Consider the following 24,004-nt stretch of genomic DNA (forward strand, 5'->3'; position numbering starts at 1 on the left):
GATTTAGAGCATGTTCAACAATTTTCATTGCAGTCTCACTTAGTAGAGGAATCTGCTTCCCGTACTCTTTCTTTTTATATGTATCTCTAGGTAATGGTACTTCAAGGGAACTAGGTCAATAGCAGTGTAACTCAAACTTGACTGACCCATGCAAACTGCTTGTTATTTTAATGTGAGATGCTTTTCTGGTCTTTATCCAACTTAGAGCCGATTCAGTGTCCCATTTTTAAAGAATCTCTAGAGAGGAGGATTCCATGGCTTCTCTTGAGGTTTCAGTGTAGAGTTTCACACTCTCAAACATTAGAAAGGTATTCCTAGTACTTTATACCCAAATTGCTCATGTGGCTCTTTAAGACTCTCAGCTGGTCCTCAGCGGAGATGGAAAACAGCTGCTCACCACCACCTGTGCTTGGAACTCTTCCACGCTTTGGAAGCCCATTAAATCATGTCTCAGCTTGTGAAATGAAGGCTCACAAAAAGGGTTTTTTTTGACCAGAGTTGGGGATTAAATCAGCTAAATGTTTGGAATTTTTTGGTAGCTATGATGACCAGACATTCTGCATTGCAATAACAATAGATATGTATTTATTGAGTACTTATGTAATAGGAGTGGAGCAAGCATGCAGCCGTTAGTCTGTAATTCTTATCAGGAGACCTTGAGCGTAGCCAACAGTCAGTGTCCCAGTGGCAGAGAGTGCAGATTAAGGCCTTCTCCCCGGGGCCCTCTAGGCCCTCCAGCCTCCGGGCCAGTGGATGAGCTGGGCAGCCTGGGGACAGGCTGAGGGCTGGATCCTGAAAAGCTCCAGAGTCCTCACCGTGGCTGGGCACAGGCCTGGAAGCAGCAGCGAACCTTTTCCGCAAACCCACAGTCCATGGAGGCCTCAGCAACTGGAGTGTACGGACATGGCCTTTAAGGTAACAGCTTTAACCGGTTTCTCTCCAAGTTTCAAAAGTTGGTCCAGCTTAGATCAATTGTCACCTGGGAAGTGGCCAGAGGTCAGGGTTAAGTTGCAAGGACATTGTACTTCAGAGTGTCTCTGTGGTTGGGGCTGTTCTCAAAGAGGGGCCATTGTTGTGAGCTGGGGATTAACCTGAGTGGTATTTGCTACAATGTGTATTCCTATTGGTTCTATACAAAGGATTCTCTCCAGTTCAGATGAAAAGCCTGAGGTGCCAGCTGGGCCCTGGGCATCTGGCTCCCACAGTGATGGCGGCTGGGCAGGGTCTAGGGACCTGGCCCTGAGGGTGCTGCCAGTTCACCACCCCTCTTCAGCCAGGCCTGGGCACTGGCGGGAGGACCAAGACTGGTGCTGGACGAATTCTCCTGGGTGGATAACTGGCCCATGCAGGGACCCCTCCTTGTAGCTAAGGCCTGGACCTCAAACCCTGACATTTTGATATTGTTTGGCCTCACTGTGGGTCAGGCACAGTTACTTGCATTTGATAACACTTTGTGTCAGACACTATGCCATACACTCTGTGTGTGTGTATGTATGTGCTTAGTCATGTCCTGTATAGTAGTATTGCAACGCTTTATTAATGGGGAATCTGAAAACTCAAGAGAGAGTTTAAGCAATTTGTCCAAGGTCACTTGGCTCGTAAGGATGGAGCTGGGATTAGACTCCAGGTAGTCTGGCCTCAGAATCTGGGCTTTGAGCTACATTGTCCCTGGACATACATACATTTATCTGTTCACTTATTCATCAAATATTAATTGAATGATGTGTCAGACATTGCATTGCTTTCCCATCAAGAGAATCTTCTCTAAAAATACTCATAGTCTAGTGAGGGAGACAGACACATGAACACAGAAATTGCTGCTTAATGTCAGAACAGTTGTACTTAAAAATATATTCAAAAAACTTAATTACCTTGATATCTTTAATAATAAGGAGTTTCATCTATTTATATAATTTAAGAGCTAATATAATATGTAACATGTTCAAATGGTACCATCTATTGTTGGTTAAGATCAGGGTGAAGTTTACTGCTAGTAGGTAGAAGAGCAAATTCAAACTTTTGGGCTCAAGGGTAAAGTGGCATTAAGCTGCAGGGGGCGAGCATGAAGCCTGAAGGAACAAGAGCCGTGGTGCACTGTGATGACAAGGACAGGGAACAGTGGCATCACAAAGGAGGATGGTCTGAGTTAGATGTGCCAGACTGCCATCACAGAACACCTGCTTGCTTCCTCCTGCCTTTTCCAGGATCCTGAGGCTGAAACAGACCGACTATTGCAGTGGAACTCTCTTAGGGAAGGGTCCAAGGTGAGGAGTGCGTGTGATGTGTGTGTGTGTCTCTTTTTACCTTTTTTTCTAGACTTTTATTTCCTTGTCACAGTTGCTGCCTATCTGGAAGACAGCCCCTCCTTTAAGCATCTTCCAAGTGGCTGATAGTATGTAGCTATTCATGGAGTCCTATTTACCAGAATAGGATATGACAGATCCTAGGTCAATAAATCCAGACTTAGGGCTAGAAAACTGTAGCTAGGATGTTATGTTCCCCCAGTCTGGCTTCTTAGAAATCTGGACTTTTAAAAAAACTTGTCTCTGAGTTCCAGAAGTCCATTTTGGAACATAAAGGATGATGATCACTGTATTTTTCACTGTCCTTGTGTTCTACAATCATGATTTGAGATCACAAGGAGATCTCATTGTCCTGGAGTAGACATAATCTGAGTTGGGGGCTGTAAGAATTTATTTCTAATACTTCTCTGAATATTTGGATGAATACTCATGAATTGAGAACAAATCAGAGCCTTACACTTGTGACTTCTTTATGTAATTTTTCAGCTGCTTCTCCTTGAAGACAACAACATACCAGCCCCAACCTCACAGATGGTGTTAGTCATCCTGATAATGCACCTCAGTTAATATTCAAGTCGGGATCCAGCTACACTTACTTGCTTTGTGCAACAGGTACTTGAACAACAAGCTGTAGATACATTGACGTTTGCTAAATCAAATTAGTTTTTAAATGTACTGGAGTGGCTTGCTATTTGAAGGTAATTGATGTTAAAACCCTAAAATAAAAAAAATGGTTTGCAAAGAAAATGTTCACTTCAAATGAATCACTCAGTTTATAGAGGCTGACTTTGTGGTCTTGGGGGAAGATACCACAGTAAGAGAAGACTTCCAGTTCTAGGCTCACATCTCCCACTAGCTAAACTGGTGATTTTAAGTAAATTAATAGAATCTCTCAGTGTCCCCAAACTTCTCAGCTAAAAACTTGGATTTGCTCATTCAACAAACAAATTAGGACCTCTCATGGAATAGATGGGCTTCCCTTGTAGCTCAGTCGGTAAATAATCTGCCTGCAGTGCAGGAGACCTGGGTTTGATCCCTGGGTCGGGAAGATCCCCGGAGAAGGAAATGGCAATCCACTCCAATATCGTTGGAAAATCTCATGGTGGGCTGCAGAAGAGCTTGGTGGGCTGCAGTCTATTGGGTCTCAAAGAGTCGGGCATGACTGGGCGGCTGACACTTACTTACTTACACTCATGGAATGGATAGGTGAAAAAAAGGACTAGCTCAAAGAGCTCATGGACAGGATGGGAAACCAAGTGAACAAGTATATTTCAAGATAGCGATTGCTCCAGGAGGTAGCAATGTGCTGCCGAGGGCCCTGATACTGCCTGCCAGGGAAGGAGGTGACTGGAAGGTTCTCGAGGAGGTAACTATGGATGAAAAGACCATGGATTGGAGAGGTTATGTTAACCTGTGTGTAGTGTTCAGTCACTCGGTCATGCTCGACCCTTTGCGACCCCATGGACTGTAGCCCATCAGGCTCCTCTGTCCATGGGATTTTACAGGCAAGAATACTGGAGTGGGGTGCCGCTTTCTCCTCCAGTGATTGAACTTGGAACTTCTGCATTATCTGCATTGGCAGGCGGATGCTTTACCACTAGCGCCACCTGGGAAGCCCTTAGTTAAAGTTTTGATTTCCAGGCTGATAGTCTTTTCCTTTGACTATGAGAACATAATTAAAAATATAAAGCTGTTTTATTAGTATATCGAGAGTGTGTCTGTAGTAATAAAAATGTCAATAATAATAACTGAGATTTTGTGCTAGGTGTTGTTACTTGAGTTCACATGTTTACATTCATTAAATTCTCTTAACATAAAGGAAGCAGGTATTTGGAAGAAATTAAACATGGAGTTCAAATAACTTGGACAGCACTGCACAGCTAACGATGCAGCTCAGAAAGCTAGGTGTTGGGTGCTTCATGTATGTTGTCTTATTTAATCATTAAGATAACTCAAAGCAGGTGGCTTTATTTAGCTTCACTTCACACTTGAGAAAATGTAGGCGCAGAGAGTTTAGGTAACTTTCCCAAGATCACACAGTATTTTCGGGTGGGGGGCTGGGATTTGAACCTATGCAGTCTGGCCCCAGAGCCTAGACCCTTACCTTCTTTTTTTTTTTTTTTTCTAATTTTATTTTATTTTTAAACTTTACATAATTGTATTAGTTTTGCCAAATATCAAAATGAATCCGCCACAGGTATACATGTGTTCCCCATCCCGAACCCTCCTCCCTACTCCCTCCCCATACCATCCCTCTGGGCCGTCCCAGTGCACCAGCCCCAAGCATCCAGCATCGTGCATCGAACCTGGACTGGCAACTCGTTTCCTACATGATATTTTACATGTTTCATTGCCATTCTCCCAAATCTTCCCACCCTCTCCCTCTCCCACCCTTACCTTCTGTTCACTTAGTTTAAAGTGGTTGAATCTGTCCTGCAAACTTGAGCAGGACCACTGAATGTTATCCCCAGTCTGACACTTCTGTCTCATCTAGGGTGAATCTGTGTTCCTCTGTTTTCCATCTGTAACTGAGGAACACTACTCATGATCTTAAGTGTTTAGGCATATGTCTGTTTTTTCCATTAGATTTGTGACTTCACAGGGACAGGGCTGATACAACTTACCTTTATATTTCCAGAACCTTTCACAGTGCCTATGTATAATAAGGGCTCAGTATTCAAAGTAGACCTGAATGAATATTTCCTCGTTATGAGTACTTGAAAACTGTAAGAAAATATTTACAAATTATGTCTGCCCTAGAGGTTGCCATGCGGGATCATCCTATTGTTAGAATTTGATCCATCTCTGGGAAGATTCCCTGGAGAAGAGAAAGGCTATGCACACCAGTGTTCTTGCCTGGAGAATCCTATGAACAGAGAAGCCTGGCAGGCTACAGTCCGTAGGGTCCAAAGAGTTGGACACAACTGAGCGACTAACACTCACTGCATCTTTAGGAATTGAGACGGGTCTCAGTACATAGGAAACACTCAAAAAAAAATCCATAAATAAATGATAGCTTAGTAAGGGAGGCAAGGGGTGCAAATGAGAATTATCACAACTTTTGGGAAACTGTCCGTGGGAGAGGTGATAGAGATCGCTGGGAGGGGGAGCCCAGGCTCCTTGCAGAGACCCCCAGCAGACCGCCTTCATGGCAGCTGATGGAAGGGAGGTACCTGCTTGAGGTCAAGGCTCGTGGTATTCTGCACTGACCGCTCCTCATTTGACCCTCAGGGGTGCTTATTTCTGGCAGAAGCATTTTTTGGTTTTAGAAGGCACTTCACCCCCTTTACAACCTGTGTAATTGCTATTGGAATGCTTTGCCCTGGTAGTGTCTTAATTAGGTCAAATTTTATACCAAGGGCTTTAACTTAATGCTACATTTGCAATTCTAAGACCCCACCCCTACTCTTGGCACTGCCAGGAAACACTCACATTTTCTAGACATGGCAACATCCTGACCTGGAGCTTGTTTTTGCATTCTTGCATGCAAATGCAGCGTGGGGTTGTGGGTGGGAGTGCGGAGCCGGGGGGGGGGGGGGGGGGGGGGGGGGTGGGGACGGAAGCCAGGCGAAAGGAGATATGTGTGTCAGGAGAATCATCTAAATGCTTTTAGAAGGGGAAGCCCATTTTTAAGTTGCCCTGCTCCAAGTGCTGCCTGGATGGAGATTGTTTGGATAATTGCAGGATCCGAGGCTGTTCGTGTTTAGTTAAATTATATAGTCTTGCTCTCTGTGGGTTTTACAAAAAGCCATCTTTTTATTATCTGCCTTTCATCAAGCAGAACACACCCCTAGAGTTACACCCTTCCTCTCCCCTCCACGCCACCCCAATAATGAGAAGGAAGCCATCTGCCAAGAAAACAAACACAATATAAAAATTACACAAATACATAATCCCCAACCCAGAAGGGAAGGAGCAGCTGCCGCCTGGTCCAAACAGAAAACAGCTTAATATTTATACAGAAGAGAAGGTCCCCCAACAGGCCATAATTCCTCTGTGGGGTGGGGGCAGATGAGGGGAAGTCAGGGATGGGAATCACCTCCAAGGTCTGGGTCTAAGTAGGGACACGCTGGGAATCAGTTCATTAAGCTCAGTGTTGCTGTCCCCTGTCACAAGGTGCATTCAGGCAGCACCTGGGGAGGCTATCAATCTGTCACTGGAAAGGAATTGGAGGGGGGAGAAAGGAGGCAATTGGAAATGAGGATGGCTGGGGACTTTTCCTCCAGCGGGAAGTGTCGCTAGAGAAATATGGAGCAGGGCCATCCCCAAGGTAAGGTAAACGCAGGGCTTTTGCCCTTGGCCTTGGGGAATGGTGCCTGGGAGAGATGAAAATCTCTGCCATCACATTTCAGACAAGCCTCTTTCCTTACTCCCGATCTGCTCCCGGGGAGAATTTTACTCCCCTCCCCTGAGAAGTGCGCTTTCTAACATTTCAGTCAACTCAGGGCTTGCACTGATTTATGTATAACTTGTATCTAATTCCTTAATCAAATGCTCTCTGACTGAATAGAAATGCAGTTATTAGAAACTATGCAGTTGCATGCAAGCAAGGCAATCTTCCGTTTTATTGATAAATCAGAATGTTGAGACAATGCTGCCAAATGACATGACAGTTCTTTCTAAGGAAGAGGCAGTTTACAGAGCTGTGTAAATCAGAAGTGCCCTTAAACTGTGGTTGGGGAGACATGATATGGCAAAATGTCTACCAATAAAGTGGAGGATTACAGCAAATTACCCAGTTTATACATGCAGGCAAAGCTTTGTTTCTCGTGCCATGTTCGAGAGCCAGTAAAGCTTGCAAATGTGATGGGAGCCACTATTTCTGCCTCTGTGCAGCTGTTTATCAGCAGCTTTTTAACACATTTTCACATATTAATGAGGTGGCATAGCAGTTCCAGAATTAGAACAGTGGGATGTATCATTGTCTGCCTTATCTGAAGATATGCCTGGTGTCAGCATCACTGCCAGGGTGTGTACCACGGAAGATGGAAATTTTGGTGGATGAAGCAGGTGCGCGTAACCTCTGCTTCCCTGTGCCTCCAACCCCCTCTTCTCTGATTGTACCTACATTGGCCCTGGCACTGCTGTTTTCAGGTCTTGCTGCACTTTGCAGCTTTATCTTTTTGTTTCATTTTTTAAATTTAATTGAAGTATAATGATCTTATTACATTAGTTTCAGGTAGAAAGCAGAGATTCAATATTTTCATAATTATAAAATGATCACCATGATCAGTCTAGTTACCACCTGTCACCATACAAAGTTATTTTAATATTATTGAGTGTATTCCCATGCAGTACATTACATCCCTGTAACTTATTTATTTTGTAACTGGAAGGCCATACCTCTTAATCTCCTTCACCTGTTTTACTCATCTTCACGCCCCCTCAACCATGGCAATCCCCGGTTTGTGCTCTATAAGTCTGCTCCTGTTAGATTCTGTTTTCTTTTTTAGATTCCACATACAAGTGAAATCAGATGGTATCAATATTTATCTTTTTCTATGTGATTTAATTTACTTAGCAAAAGGCCATCTAGGTCCATCCAGGCTCTTGCAAATGGCAAGACTTCATTCTTTTTTATGATGAGTAATATTCCATTGCATAACTATATCTATATCCTGTGTGCTTTATCCAGTCTATTGATACTTAGGTTGCTTTCAAATATTGGCTATTGTAAATAATGGTGTGATGAATATTGTTTCGTGATTTATGTGTCAACACGGCTTGAGAATTCTTCTTTGCTTCTCCATTTTCTAAAATAATCCCTAATGTTTAGTCAGTGGTGGTGGTGGTGGTTTAGTCTCTAAGGCATGTCTGACTTTTGTGGCCCCGTGAACTGTAACCCACTGGTTTCTCTGTCCATGGGATTTCCCAGGCAAGAATACTGGAGTAGGTGGCCATTTCCTTCTCCAGGGGATCTTCCCCACCCAGGGATCAAACCCATGTTTCTGGCATTGCAGGCAGCCTCCTGTGTTGCCAGCAGATTCTTTATCACCGAGCCACCAGGGCAGCCCTGTTTAGTAGGTACTCCGTAAATAATGAACAAATGAATGAGTGGGTTGGTGGATGGATGAAAGTCTTTGTATCCTCAGAGACTAACCTCTGCAGGCAGCCTACCTGTCATAGTTTCAAGGAGCAAAACAGGTGTGAGGCATGGTTTTCCTTGAATTTGCCTACACGTGGTAAAGTGGCAAATGAGATCTCCGAACTAAGAGCCATCAGAGAATTTAGAGCATTTAACCTGGAGATTTCCAAACACAGCTGGAGCCAGAACACTGCAAACTTTTCACCAGTTTTGTTAGCCTTTACTTGGCAAAACAAAAAGATCCTAAGCCCCCGCATTTTGAGAGGATGAAGAGGGGAAGTTTAATTAGTCTGTGAGATCCCAAAATCTGGACCCATGTATTAACTCATCTCTGTCCTGAAAAAAAAATTCACTGAAACCACCCTATTGTTTTTTATTTATTATTTTTTTTAATTGAAGATAATTGCTTTACAGAATTTTGTTGTTTTCTGTCAAACATCAACATGAATCAGCCATAGGTGTACATATGTCCCCTCTCTTTTAAACCTCCCTCCCATCTCCCTCCCCATCCTACCCCTCTAGGTAGATACAGAGCCCCTGTTTGAGTTCCCTGAGACATATAGAAAATTTCCATTGGCTATCTATTTTACATATGGTAATATAAGTTTCCATGTTACTCTCTCCATACATCTCACCTTCTCCTCCCCTCTTCCCAGGTCCATAGGTCTGTTCTGTATGTCTATTTCTCAATTGCTGCCTTGCAAATAAATTCATCAGTACCATCCTTGTAGATTACATATGTATTAATGTTAGTATATGGTCTTTATCTTACTTTTTCTGACTTACTTCACTCTGTATAATAGGCTCTAGTTTCATCCACCTCATTAGAACTGACTCAGTTGTGTTTCTTTTTATGGCTGAGTAATATTCCATTTGGAGAAGGCAATGGCACCCCACTCCAGTACTCTTGCCTGGAAAATCCCATGGGCGGAGGAGCCTGGTAAGCTGCAATCCATGGGGTTGTGAAGAGTCGGACACGACTGAGCGACTTCACTTTCACTTTTCACTTTTATGCATTGGAGAAGGAAATGGCAACCCACTCCAGTGTTCTTGCCTGGAGAATCCGAGGGATGGGGGAGCCTGGTGGGCTGCCTCCTATGGGTTCGCACAGAGTCGGACACAACTGAAGTGATTTAGCAGCAGCAATATTCCATTGTGTATATGTACCACAACTTATATTTCTATTCATCTATTAGTGGACATGTTCAAGCTGGTTTTAGAAAAGGCAGAGGAACCAGAGATCAAATTGCCAACATCTGCTGGATCATAGAAAAAGCAAGAGAGTTTCAGAAAAACATCTATTTCTGCTTTATTGACTATGCCAAAGCCTTTGACTGTGTGGATCACAATAAACTGTGGAAAATTCTGAAAGAGATGGGAATACCAGACCACCTGATCTGCCTCTTGAGAAATTTGTATGCAGGTCAGGAAGCAACAGTTAGAACTGGACATGGAACAACAGACTGGTTCCAAATAGGAAAAGGAGTTCGTCAAGGCTGTATATTGTCACCCTGCTTATTTAACTTATATGCAGAGTACATCATGAGAAATGCTGGACTGGAAGAAACACAAGCTGGAATCAAGATTGCCAGGAGAAATATCAATAACCTCAGATATGCAGATGACACCACCCTTATGGCAGAAAGTGAAGAGGAACTAAAAAGCCTCTTAATGAAAGTGAAAGTGGAGAGTGAAAAAGTTGGCTTAAAGCTCAAAATTCAGAAAACAAAGATCATGGCATCCGGTCCCACCACTTCATGGGAAATAGATGGGGAAACAGTGGAAAGAGTGGCAGACTTTATTTTTCTGGGCTCCAAAATCACTGCAGATGGTGATTGCAGCCATGAAATTAAAAGACGCTTACTCCTTGGAAGGAAAGTTATGACCAACCTAGATAGCATATTCAAAAGCAGAGACATTACTTTGCCAACAAAGGTTCGTGTACTCAAGTCTATGGTTTTTCCTGTGGTCATGTATGGATGTGAGAGTTGGACTGTGAAGAAGGCTGAGTGCCGAAGAATTGGTGCTTTTGAACTGTGGTGTTGGAGAAGACTCTTGAGAGTCCCTTGGACTGCAAGGAGATCCAACCAGTCCATTCTGAAGGAGATCAGCCCTGGGATTTCTTTGGAAGGAATGATGCTGAAGCTGAAACTCCAGTCCTTTGGCCACCTCATGCGAAGAGCTGACTCATTGGAAAAGACTCTGATGCTGGGAGGGATTGGGGGCAGGAGGAGAAGGGGACGACAGAGGATGAGATGGCTGGATGGCATCACTGACTCGATGGACGTGAGTCTCAGTGAACTCCGGGAGTTGGTGATGGACAGGGAGGCCTGGCGTGCTGCGATTCATGGGGTCGCAAAGAGTCGGACACAACTGAGCGACTGATCTGATCTGAGGCTGCTTCCATGTTCTAGCTATTGTAAATAGTGCTACAATAAACACTGGGATACATGTGTCATTTTCAATTTTGGTTTCCTCAGGGTATATATCTAGGAGTGGGATTGCTGGGTCATATGGTAGTGAAACCACCCTATTTGTTTTAAGTGAGACACTGGCCTGCTTAAAAGAATTAGCTCATTTCAGCAAATCATAAGCTGCCTGTAGCCCCACAGGCTCCTCTCTGTCTTGACTCTTCAGAGCAGGGGTCCAGGCTGGGCCACATGAGTCATGCAGGGATGCCATCACTAGGCGATAGGAGGCTTTTTACATCCAGGTCAGTCCCTGTAACAGGAGCACAGAAGCCAACACACTGATTTCTAATACATTTCCTTCTGCTCCAGACGTAGTTGCTCTGTCCTTAGGTGGAACATATATGTGTTTCAATCATGTAAATACATGTAAATTCTGAGCTACAAGAATTCTGGTTGGTATGAAAAAAAAAAGACTCTGCACAGACACATCTGCTCAATTATGTCTCCTTTATCTGAATCCCTGGAGCTCATACTGTCTATGCCACACAGCACAACAGCTCTTCGTTTTTACATTGTCTTCTGTGCTGTTAATTATTCACAATCTTATCTCTCCTAAAGAATGGAAACACTCTATTTGAATCCTGTTATTCATTGATAAACTTTTTTTTTGTCAACAGTCTTTTTTTTGGAAGTGTTGGCTGCTCACAGTTCTACATATGTTGGAGAGATCAGAGATTCTGTCGACCTGGTTCCCAGCCCTGGCCCTATGACTGATGGATGACAAGTGTACCAGTCAGAACTGAAACTTGCAGCACCTGGATCCCTGTCGCTAAGAGGGAAGAACAGTACTGACCTACCTCATGCAATGCAGTGTCATATACATTAACTGTCTAATGATGCTAAAGCTCTTTGAGCATGTAAACGTGAAACATTATCATTATGGTTAATACTAGTCTCCAGGTTGTAAGTTTTTTCTTTCCTCAAAGAGAAGCAGAAAGATTATTTAAAGAAATACTGAATAGAAGGCTACAGTTTGTTCTTAAGTCATGATTGACTTTGATCAGAATGGTGTAAACAGTGCGTATGCGGTCTTGAAGTCCTCAAGATAATTATTTCTACTTCAGGGCATGAAGACTTCTCTTTCTCCTCCTCCCATCAAGGGAAAAAGAAAGAAAGAAAAAACTTGGAAAGCTAATGCTCTTAAAATATAAGACGATTTGTCAGGTCTGGAAATAGTGTTTCCTAAAACCCTTGCTACAAAAGAGGCCCAACTGAGTAGACAGAGCTGGACTCAGTCTTAAACATCTTGCTATGGAAAGACCCAGAAGCAGGAGAGGTTGCAATGAGTTTTTAAAGCCCTTCCAGTTATTTTTTAATTCTAGAATTTCAAGAGAGAAAGGATTCTTGGAGATCCAATATCCTTGTCCAGTGCCCTTTCCACTTGCACTGGTGAATCCCCAGTGGTATGTCTCCAACCGCTGTTGTAACAAGTTGCCACACACTTAATGGCTTAAACCAACATGAATTTATTATCTTGCAGTTCTGGAGCTTGCAAGTCTGAAAAGAGTCTTAGGGACTAAACTTAAGGCGTTAGCAGGGCTGGTTCCTTCTGGAGGATCCGGGGGAGACTCTTCCTTGCCTCTCTCAGCTCTGGTGGCTGCCCACATTTCTTGACTTGTGGCCACATCACAACAATGTCCACTTCCATCATCACATGGCCTTCTCCTCTTCTCTAGCGGTAATCTCCCTCTTCCTCCCTCTTATGATGGGCCTTTTGATTACACTGGACCTGCTTGGATAATCCAGGATAATCTCTCCATCTCGAGATCCAGGCCAAGGGAACAGCGAGTGTCAAGGTCTCAAGGTACAGCATGCTTGATGTGTAATAACAGCCATGAGGCCAGCATGCTGTAGGTGATGGAAGGGGAGGGAGTGGAAGGAGAAGAGCTCCCTGAAGCAGAGAGGCAGATCTCATAGGATGTAGGGTCAAGGTAAGGACTTTGGTCTTTAAGTGAGAGGGAGACTGTGGTTGGGTTTTGAGCAGAGCAGTGACTGACATGATCTTTACATTTTTCAGGGATCACTCTGGCTTCTGGGAGAGACAGGAGGCTCTTGGAATAATCTAGGCAATAGGTCATGGTGGTTGGATCAGGTGGTGGGAAGTGCTGAAATTCTGGATATATTCTCAAGGTTGAGCTGTTAGAATTTTCTGGGGGATTGGCTGTGGGACGTGAGTGAAATACAGAAGTAAAAGTTGACTCATAGGTTTTTGGTTTTAGCAGCGGAAAAATGGGGAAAACTGCAGGAAGAGAGAGATGTCGGGAGAAGATGGAGAGCGTGGTTTGGACATGTTAGGATCTGAGAATTACAAGTGGAGATGTGCCAAGCCATGCAGCTGGAGTTGCTAATCTAGAGTTCAGGGGAGAGGCAGGAGAAGTCTTCAGGAAATAAATATCAAAACCTACAATGTCTGCTTACTTGTTAAAGGACAAAGGCCAAGCCCTTTAATATGACATTTAAGGTTTTTTATGGGTTGATCTCAGCCTCATCTCTCACTGAGCTCCTATACCCAATGCTTCAGTGACTGATATTTTTCAAAACTCCTTGCCCTTTCCAGCTTCATAGTCTCTGGCTCGTGTTGTTCCTTTGACCTGGAAAAAGCACCCCTCCCTTGCTATCAGAATCCTGTTCATCCTTCAAGTCCTGTGAGTCTCTTCTGCTCGCTTTAGTTGAAATCCATCACGCCCTCCTCTGTGCTCCCAAGTAGACAGATGGTGCATTCTCCCTGATATCTGACTACTTTTGTTTGTCTGTATCCCCACTAGATTGTGAGTTCCTTGAGGGTAGGGAAGGACCATGGTTCATTGGTCCTTATATCTCTAAGATGTCTCCAAGATGGAAACAGACAGGGGTGAGATTCTGAAAATCGGAACCCTCAGTCCGTCAGTTTACCGTTGCTGGTTTTGGGGTAGACATGCCCGGAGGACATGGCCAGACAAGAGTAGACTATTGATGATCACACGGTGTTGGTTGAAACCCCCACATGGAACCCATAGACCAGGGAGCTGGCTTCACCCCGTGTGAGTCACACTTTCTTCTTGGTCTCCTGAAGAGCGCAAGGACGAGACTAAAAACTGGCTTCCTTGGTCCCTTTCTTATACCCAAGCCTCGACCCCTGTGTGAAAGCAGGAGGGCATGGACAACTGAGTCTAACAGGGAGATGGTCCAGGGGAATACAGCCTAGAGCAGAGCTGGCCTAAGTTAACCCCTGAGGCACTGGGAGATGGCACGGGGCGTAGGAAGCCAAAGGCTTAGCTTCTCTAACTAACCAAATAGAGGAACACATTCTGGAAATTAAATGAGGGGCCCGATAGGAGAGCAGAGAGCAGGGCAGGGATGTTAACAGCCTTTGACTTTTTAAAAACAATTGATATTTTCTCTATGGCTATGCTGGGTCTTGTTGCTGTGTTGGCTTTTCTCTAGGCGTGGTGCACGGGCTTCTCACTGTGGCGGCTTCTCTTGTGCAACGTGGGCTCTAGGGTGCTTGGGCTTCACTAGTTGTGGCTCCTGGGCTCTAGAGCACAGGTTCTGTAGTTGTGGTACACAGGCCTAGTTGTTCCTCACTGTGTGGGATCTTCTCGGATCAGGAATCAAGCCTGTGTCTCCTGAGCTGGTAGGTGGATTCTTTACCGCTGAGCCGCCAGGGAAGCCTTGACTTGTCGATTGCACGGCTGTCCCACCCCACGTCACGGCCCGGCAGTGCTCACTGTGGCGGCTTCTCTTGCTGTGCAACATGGGCTCTAGGGTGCGTGGGCTTCACTGGTTGTGGCTCCCACTCTAGTGCACCTCCTCCTTGGCAGTGAGCTGCAAGGGGAGGAAAGCCTGAGGCCCACCTCCAGATGGAGCCCGTCCCCACATCTGGCCCTGATTTTCACCAAGAAGGTGTTGAATAAGGTTTCACTGAACTTGCTGAATTGGATAAATCCTCAGGAATGCGCATGAATCCCTAATGTAAAGACTTAAGGGTTACTTTGTGTCAGTGATAGCAAGTGACATAAACATCTATGATTTTCCTGGAATCCTAGTGTAAGACATAGTATAGTGTAGTGGGTGAGAGTGAGGGCTCTGGAACTGTGTGATTGTGGACAAGTTAATCTTCCAGGGCCTCAATTTCCTCATCCATAAGGTGGGAGTAATGATATTTCTCACCTCATAGATTTTTTTTTTTTTGCATTGGTTAAACAAGTTAATACTTAGAGCTGGGTGCATAGTGAATGTTGGGTATGTTTTAGCTATTTTATGTGTCAGTTAATTATAAAATGTCAGAGTTGTATGTTAGAGGATATGTCTAGGTCTGTGTTTTAAGAAGGTTTAAAATTTCTGAGGAAGATTTAGATTTTTATCACACTGTCAGTCTACCCGAATAGTCAGTTCATATCCTGGAAGCAAAAATGACTCTTCTTGTCTAGAGGGACCATCTTATGGGAGCTGGTTATGGGACTGTTATTTAGGCAGCTGCTTTTTGGCATGATCTCAAGTGAAATGTTTGAGCTGGCTCTTCCCTCAGGCTCAGAAGTCACCTGGCTAATGTGAACTTCAATGGTCCTGGGATGCTCAGCTGGAATCTCTGGCTTGTGTTACCCCAAGCAGGTGTTCTGAGACCAAAGGGACAGTAATTGGCAACAATGGTTGTTGGAAGGTTACCAAAGACTGGCTGGGAATAGTCTCATCAGCGCGTGCGCGCGCGTGTGTGTGAATATTCTCATCAGTGTGTGTGTGTGTGTGTGTGTTCTCTCCAGATAGGTAAGAAGGGTCTTGCTGCATGCATGCTCAGTTGTGTTTGACTCTCTGCGACCTTACAGATTGTAGCCAGTCAGGCTCCTCTATCCGTGGAGTTTCCCAGGCAAGAAGGTTGGAAGGGGTTGCCATTTCCTATTCCAGGGGATCTTCCTGACTCAGGGCTTGGACCTGTGTCTCTTGCATCTCCTACATGGAAAAGTCCAAAAAGGGTCTCACTAGGAATCTTTGAAGCCATATTTTCTTCTGAGCTTTCCTGGCTTTTATTGTTCAGAATTTCACTTCTGTCTTGGTAGTCTGAGGATGTTTTTCTGATCTTTTTCTCCCTTCTATTAATATTGTCCGAATACAATAGTTAGAACTGTGTAGAACTGTGACCTGAGAATCCTCAGAGGCCTTTCTGATGGTGTCATTTTAATGCTGTTACTTACCTTTTTAAACTGCATTTCCCCCCCTTCCTATGAGGATCATCCTTGAACAGTGAAAACTCTTCATGGTATGAGGTACCTGGCAATGGCAGAGGGAGCTCTTAGGTAAACAAAGACTTTTGTTTTGCTGTCTGGTTAATTAAACCTCCCCTTTCCTCATATTCCTGTGTCAATAACGCTGGTCACTTTCTGAATTCCAAGAGGAGGATTTACTTTTGAAATAAGAAAAAAAAATCAATGCTTTAAGTCTTTTTTTGGAACCCTATTTAGTTGGATCACTTATAATCTTTTATTTCCTGTGATAGATTTTACACACGAATATTCATTCAACAAATATTAACTAAGAGTCTGTTGGGGCAAGACCCAGTTCTAGCATTGAAGGGGAATATAAATATGATACATTTCTCTCTCTCTATACATATGACATAGATTATTTTCTAATGATGGGACATGACAAATGCCAAAGTAGGGGACTGTGTGAAGAAAAAGTTGAGAAAGTTGTTACAGGGAGGGAGTAATTCTGATGTCATGGAAATGTGTGAAGATTCATCCTTCCCTAGAGGATATGTACATTCAAAGGGAGTGGTCCACACTTAAACTCTCCCCAGGGCATTGTTGCTCATGGCCCACGACCCCTTTGGGATGGACTTCGCGGCTGCCTATGGGGTCCTCTGCTCGCTTCTGAGAGGAGGCAGTTCAGTGTGAGGCAGACCCTGCCTCTGCTCTCTGCTTCTTCAGCTGCTGTGTGCCTTTGGGTGAGTTACTCAACTGCTCTGAACCTCAGTTTGATCGTCTGCCAAACAGAGAGAGTAGCACCTACTTCATGATGTAAAAGTTGAAATGAATTCATATATGTACCATACATGGTAACTAGAAAGTGGGCAGTTCATGTAAATTCCCTCCATTCTTATACCAAGATTTACATTTCCTTTTCCTTCTCTTTTTAATTTCCTTTTTCTCTTGTAGTAGGGGTGAATGCCCAAATCACTTCAATTATTCTCTCTGGGTTCCAGGCACATCTGAGATTAATATCAGCTAGAACCTGAGCATCATTGCCAAAACATGAGCTCCTTAAGCTGACATGTGGACCACAGGAAGGGACTTTTTTCTCAGTGCTAGGTGATGCTAATTGCCAGCTGATCTGAAGCCAGAGAGTTGCTTTCCTTTGTTTAATAATTTATATCTTCTCTGAGAACACTGAGCTAAAGTTTAAAACTACAGAAAGTAATGATTTATCTAAATGCCAACAAAGCTAAATGCAGTAAAATCGCCCAGACTCCCTTTGTGGGTTGCTACTCATGCACCACCCCGAACACCAGGTGACATTTGAGGGAGTATTCGTGTGGACAGCAAGAGAGTTAAGCTCCCGGGGTGTTAGGTCTCAGCACAGCCTTGCTCTGTAGGTGTCACCAGCTCAGGCTGGCTAAGACGCCAGTAGGACTCATGGAAATGGGTGTGTTACAGTCCTGAGGCCCACCGCATAGGGCTGCAATTTATTTCCATTTTTCTTTCATCAAGCGTTCATTGAGTACCTACTATGTGGCAGGTCATCTGCTGGGCATCGTGCAGAGTTACAGAGCTGGAGATTGCCTCTCTCAAGCCGCTCACTCACAGTCTGGTGCAGAAAATGTCCATCAGTGGTCAGTTATCCTGTTCTTCACCCTCCCCACCCATGCTTCCCAAGTAGCAACAGAGCAATAACCTTCTCCAGTATTTTTCCTTCTTTGTGGCATTTTGGGAGGTTGGGACTTGGGGAGGGTGGGGGAATAAGACTGGAATAACAGGAATAACCATTTAAAGCAATTGCAGCGTGCCCAGTATAGTACTTGTTGTTGCTCAGTTGCTCAGTCATGTCCAATTCTTTGTGACCCCACGGACTGCAGCACGCCAGGCTTCCCTGTCTTCCACCACTCCCGGAGCTTGCTCAAACTCATGTCAATTGAGTCGGTGATGCCATCCAACCATCTCATCCTCTGTCATCCCCTTCTCCTCCTGCCTTCAGTCTTTCCCAGCATCAGGGTCTTTTCCAATGAGTTGGCTCTTCACATCAGATGGCCAAAGTATTGGAGCTTTAGCTTCAGCACCAATGCTTCCAGTGAATATTTAGGATTGATTTCCTTTAGGATTGACTGGTTTGATCTCCTTGCTGTCCAAAGGACTCTCAAGAGTCTTATCCAGCACCACGGTTTGAAAGCATCAATTCGTTGGCATGCAGCTTTCTTTATGGTCCAACTCTCACATCTGTACATGACTACTGGAAAAACCATAGCTTTGAACATAGGGACCTTTGTGGGCAAAGTTATGTCTCTACTTTTTAATATGCTGTCTAGGTTCATCATAGCTTTTCTTCCAAGGAGTAAGTGTCTTTTAGGCATTTTATATCTAATATCTCATTTAACAGATCTATCCAGAAGGAAATGAGATTTATGAACTATAGATGGGAACAGATCTGGAATTGTCAGAAGTGTTCCTTCCTGGTCACACTGAGAGATCCAATTTCACTTCACGATCACACAGTTAACAAAGAGCTGTCACTGATTGTGGTTTGACTTTGTGGAAAGCTTGGTACCCTAAGCTGACTTTGATGGCTCAGGTGTCTAAGGAAACCCTCTCCATTATAAGAAGGCTATGAAATCAGTCACTAAGGTGTGGCCAGAAGATATAAACATATCTTTGCACCTTTGTTTTCCTCTAACCATAAATCTCTTCCCCTACACGCACATGGTTGGCTCCCCCACCTCCTTGGCCCCCTTCTCCAGCAGATCTCCCTTAGCACTGTTGTTACACAGAACGCCCCTGCTCCCTGGCATTCCTTTTTTAAAATGTAATTTTATTATTATTTTTTGGCCAAGCTGAGTCTTCGTTGTGGCGCGCATACTTTCTCTAGTTGCAGTGCAGCGGCACTTCTAATTGTGGGCGTGGACTGAGTTGCCCTGTGGCGTGTGAGATCTTACTTTCCTGACCATGGATAGAAAACATCATTGGAAGGCAGATTCTTAACCACTGGACCACCAGGGAAATTCCCTGCTCCCTGGCATCTTTTCTTTTTAAAAAGTTTAATTGGAGGATAATTGCTTTACCATGTTGTGTTGGTTTCTGCCATACAACAGCACAAATCAGTCATAATTATATATATGCCCCCTCCGTCTTGAGCCTTCCTCCAAACCCTGGTGCCACCTCTCTAGGTCATCACAGACACCATACTGGGCTCCCCGTGTTGTAGAGCAGTTTCCCACTTCTTGCTGTTCAACTTTTCTCCATAGCGCAGATAGTCATCAAACAGAACACATTTTACTTCTTTTTTCGTTTGTCTTCTCTTTCCCCTTATGAAAGGCAAGTTCCACGAGGCCTGACAGTCTCTCCATTTCTGTTTCCCTGCTACAGTCTCAGCACCCAGAATAGCATCTGGCCCAGAGCAAGTGATCAACAAATGTTTGTTGAATGAATCAGTGACCTGCTGCTATTAATATTAGGATGAAATGACTTCATGTAGCCTAAGTGTAGAGTGAGGCCCTTCCTACAACGACAGGATCAGGAAATGTACCATTCATTCATTGATTCATTCCTTCAGTGGGTATTTACTATGCAATTAAGTTGTGCCTGGCACAGTGCTGGGCTTTGGGGTAACGAATGTAATGAGACATGGTTTCTGCTTCCAGAGAACTCAGTCTATTGAGGGAAATGGACCCATAAATAATATTAATGGTGATAATGATGATGGCTTGCATTTAATGGAGTGTGCTACAGGCCAGATGCTGTTCTATGTATGACTCTTATGCCCAATTTGCAGATGAGGAAACAGACACACAGTCCACACATTCTGAAATGTGTATGGCATGTGTGACAACAGCTTGCATTGTAACTGGGCACTTCCTTAGAGTGGAGAGGGGCAGGTGGGCAGCTCTGAGAGGCTTATGGGTAAGAATCGCTCTCTTGCCCCCATTGCCTGATTCCTAGAGTTGCTGGACATGTCTCCTTCCCTCACTTCAAGCCTCGCTGCTCTGGACCTAGTCTCCCCTGAGCTCTCAGCAAATGCTCTCCTTCTGACCCTCATGACCCCCTGTTCTTTTGCTCCTGAGTCTGTAGGCCTCTCCAGTGCTCTAGAGCAGGCAGGATGGCTCAGCCCAGACCTCCCAATTCCTCACTCTGTACTCTCAAATCTGCCCTCAGACACCCGACATCAGGTCCTGTGTCCTCTCGGGGAGGGGAGACACTGAGACCATTTCCCAGATTCTGCTCGCTCTGTTGGGGGAGGGGGCTCCACGAAGGCCCACCTTCGCCAAAAGGGTCTTTTGGGAGTCTCCGAAAGGAGAGTGCAACACCGTCACCCCTCTCACCTTGTCTGCCTCCCCTCAGTCCCTTCTGAGCCTTGGGTGACCACCCTTTGCGCATCAAAATTCTAGGAGGTCACTTATCTTTCTCGCCTAATGATGTGTTACAGAAAACAAGCTTCCATTACTTGCAAAAGTGTGACGGGAACATGAATATTAATAACTCCCATGGGTTTCCTGCAAACATCCATCACTGCAGCTTAGAAAGCTTGTTCAGGGTTGCTTGGCATGGGGGTAACTGCTCAGCAGAACAATAATAAAGCATTCATGAACCCAGCTCAGGCGGAGCGCTTCCTGGGGCTTTGAGCTGCCGTGTTCCTGCAGGGCTGAGGTGGGGAAAGAGCTCCCTTGCACCTGGGTTTCGGCAGGAAGAAGCTTTGCTTTGGTTAGGGACAGGACTTGGCAGCTGCACGGGGACCCAGTGGCACTGCATCGGGGCTTTCTTTTGATCGAAAGGAAAGTTCTCTTTGGTGACAGCATCTTGGAGAGCGGGTGCATTAGATTTAAGCTAAGTCAGGTTGGAGTGATGGTAGAATCCAGAGCTGGTCCAGCACAGATTATTAGAACTTCCAGGCTCAGTGTCATCTCTCTGAATACATGGAGGCCACAAAAGCCAGGAGAAAAATCAGCAGCAGGGCCAACAGTAGAGAATCTGGAGAGGATCAGTCCTTTGGAGAACCCTTGAGCAAGGGCCATCCGGATAACGTTGCCCTTGTCCTACCTTCAGGGTTTCCTAATAAAGTCTGCTGATGTAGTTTTCTCCGCAAAAGTCGTTTTCTCCAGGGAGTCTTCAGGTATATACTATTTTCTGCTCCCTGGGTCTCTGGATGCCTATTAGGATCTCAGGGTTGACTCAGGCTGTGGTAGAGCTCCTAGGTTTCCCATCTCAGGCAGCGCTGTTCTAGTAACGAGTGCTCCCAAGATCTGAAGGGAATTCCTGGCAGAGCTGGAGAATGGTTAGATTAAAGGGAGATGGGGTTGAGAAACATCACAGCTCTGCTTCTTGGGTTCTGTTGCCCCAGGAACCCCATGTAATCTTTAGGGTTTGAGCTCCTGGTTTGATGGCTGTTCAAGAACACTATTGCCTGGGTCCCCTAGTTGAAAATTACTATTGAAATTTATTTTAATGTACACTGTGTGTGTTGTATTTAAACATTTGTTACTGTTGTTCAGTTGATAAGTCATATCTGACTCTCATGTAATCTCATGGACTACAGCACCCCAGGCTTCCCTGTCCTTCACTATCTCTCAGAGTTTGCCCAAATTCATGTCCACTGAGTCTGTGATGCTATCTAACCATCTCATCCTCTACCACCCCCTTCTCCTTTTACCTTCAATCTTTCCCAGCATCAGGGTCTTTTCCAATGAGTTGGCTCTTTGTATTAAGTGGCCAAAGTATTGGAGCTTCAGTTTCAGCATCAGTCCTTCCAGTGAATACTCAGGGTTGATTTCCTTTAGGATTGACTGGTTTGATTTCCTTGCATCCAAGGGACTGTCAAGAGTCTTCTCCAGTACCACAATTTAAAAGCATCAATTCAAAATCTTTCATATTTCTAGCTCACAAAAATAAAACAAAATCATTTGGATTTTCTAGGGAAAAATATCTTCTTAGGTAATTTCAATGTGATTAGGGTAGCATCTCTTTTGCTAACTTTAGGTCAATAATGAAATCTACAGTGTTAATGAAAATGCTCATTTTCTTGGGTAGCAGCATGCAAAATCTCTCTGCTGCACAATTAACAGTGGTAGGGAAATTTCTGCCATTTCTTCTAGCTGTCAGATTTTCTTGTAGGTGGAATTCCATTGTCTCGCATCAGAACAGGCCATGCAGGTGAAAGTTATGGAAACAGCCATGGCTTTCTTCCTAATGTGCTTTATTGTAGGAGGTCATTGCCCCACAGAGTTTCTGGCATTGGGTGTGTTGAATCATAGTGGCCTCTGCCTGGAGATGTTTATCTGGGAGAAAGCTTGGTATCATCATGGAAGGAATAAAAAGTTGAGGTCAGAATATCTTCAAAGTGAATGTTCACTCTAAAATTTGCTAGCTATGTGATTCTGCCCTTTCTGAGCTTCAGTTTTCCCATCTGTAAAATGAAAATAAAAATAACAACTGCTCTTTCTACTTTATAAAATTATCCTGAGGATAATATGAAACCCTTTTATGGGTAATAGTTTTGAAGACTGTGTTGCTAAAGGGTTGTTGTTTTTGTTGAATATTGTATAGAAATAGAGTTAAACCTTTTCTAAGAATGCTCCCAAAACACTCTTTGAACTATTGTAAAGTGGTTGCCAGGCGTGTGCAATAAAAGTGTGTAACATAGGAAGGCTTCTTTTCCAGTCAGAAAGGGAAAAAATTTTGACTTGGTGATTATAGCATGTAATGTTGACTATTTAAGCAACCTCTATTCAACCTCTATTCTTACGTCAGTCCTTTCTTCTTTGTAAAAGAACCCTGATTTTGTTATATGTCTGCCCTTATCATGATTGCATGTTTCAAGGGAGGCAGGCTTTAGCCCAGAAGCAAGATTGGTCTAAGTCAATGGTTCCTAAACCTTGATGGGCATCAGAATCATGCAGAGGGCTTGTTAAAACACCAGTTGCTGAGCACCAGCCCTGATTTAGTAGGTCTGGATGGTGTCAGAGAATTTGCATCAAGTGATGCCGATACTATTGGTCTGAAGACCAGGCTTTGACAGCCACTGTCTGAGCCAATCCTGGTGGTCCCCTCCTCCTTACCCGTTGTTGTTGCTCGGTCACTAAGTCACATCTGATTCTTTGCAACCCCATGGACTTCAGTATACCAGGCTTCCCTGTTCCTCACCATCTCTCTGAGTTTGCTCAAACTCATGTCCATTGAGTTGGTGATGCCATTCAACCATCTCATCCTCTCTCGTCCCTTCTCCTCCTTGATGTTTAGTGGTTAGGTATAGATACATGGGGCAACTCTTCCCAATGAGATGTGGTAAGTTTGCAGGGGGCTTATGGGAAAGGGGTTCTCACTTTTCAAACGAGACACAGAGAAGAGATGGCTCCTTTTCCACCTCTGAAAAAAGTCTTTGAATGGAGCACCTGGGACTGCTGCAGATATTCTGGGACTATTAAGGGAGCAATACTTAAAAAGGACAAAGTGAACGCTCTTAGAATGATCAATCTTTTTTGGAACCAGGGGCTGGTTTTGTAGAAGACAGTTTTTCCACAGACTGCAGTGGGGGGTAGGGATAGTTTTGGTTTTGCCTGGCCCTCCACCTCCTACTGTGTGGCCCCGTTCCTAAGAGGCCACAGACCAGTGCCATCAGGGACCCTTGATGCAAAGCACCTGGGTCCTTACTGATGTCTTTAGGTTACCCAATTAAATATGGAGTTGCCTACCTTATTAAGTCATTTTTAGTTGGAGTTCTCTGTTACTTTCAGTCAAAGACAATTGATAAAACAACAATAATGTTAAAATTTCTTTTCTGTCATGAGGACAGTGGGGTAGGTTATGGGACAGGATCCCTGAGCCTTACTTCAGGCAATGTGAGATGCCTGGCATTAGAGAATGCACTCAACCGTGAACCATGTGCCTTCATTAAGGTCTAACTATTAGAAGGAGGTTCCGGAAGAACGAGTTTAGGAAGAGCTGGAGGTTCTGAGCAAGTCAGGGTATGAG

General features: G+C 44.3%; 1 long non-coding RNA gene across 1 annotated transcript; it reads left to right on the forward strand.

Moving 5' to 3' along the window:
- The first annotated feature begins 678 nt into the window (after positions 1–678).
- Positions 679–11,753, forward strand: LOC138991183 (uncharacterized). The gene is made up of 4 exons (XR_011467144.1): positions 679–915; positions 2,205–2,264; positions 2,790–2,915; positions 11,477–11,753. It is a non-coding gene; the product is annotated as an uncharacterized lncRNA (long non-coding RNA).
- The last annotated feature ends 12,251 nt before the right edge of the window (positions 11,754–24,004 follow it).

This window comes from Bos mutus, chromosome 16 (assembly GCF_027580195.1).
Source record: "Bos mutus isolate GX-2022 chromosome 16, NWIPB_WYAK_1.1, whole genome shotgun sequence".
Lineage (NCBI taxonomy): Eukaryota > Metazoa > Chordata > Mammalia > Artiodactyla > Bovidae > Bos > Bos mutus.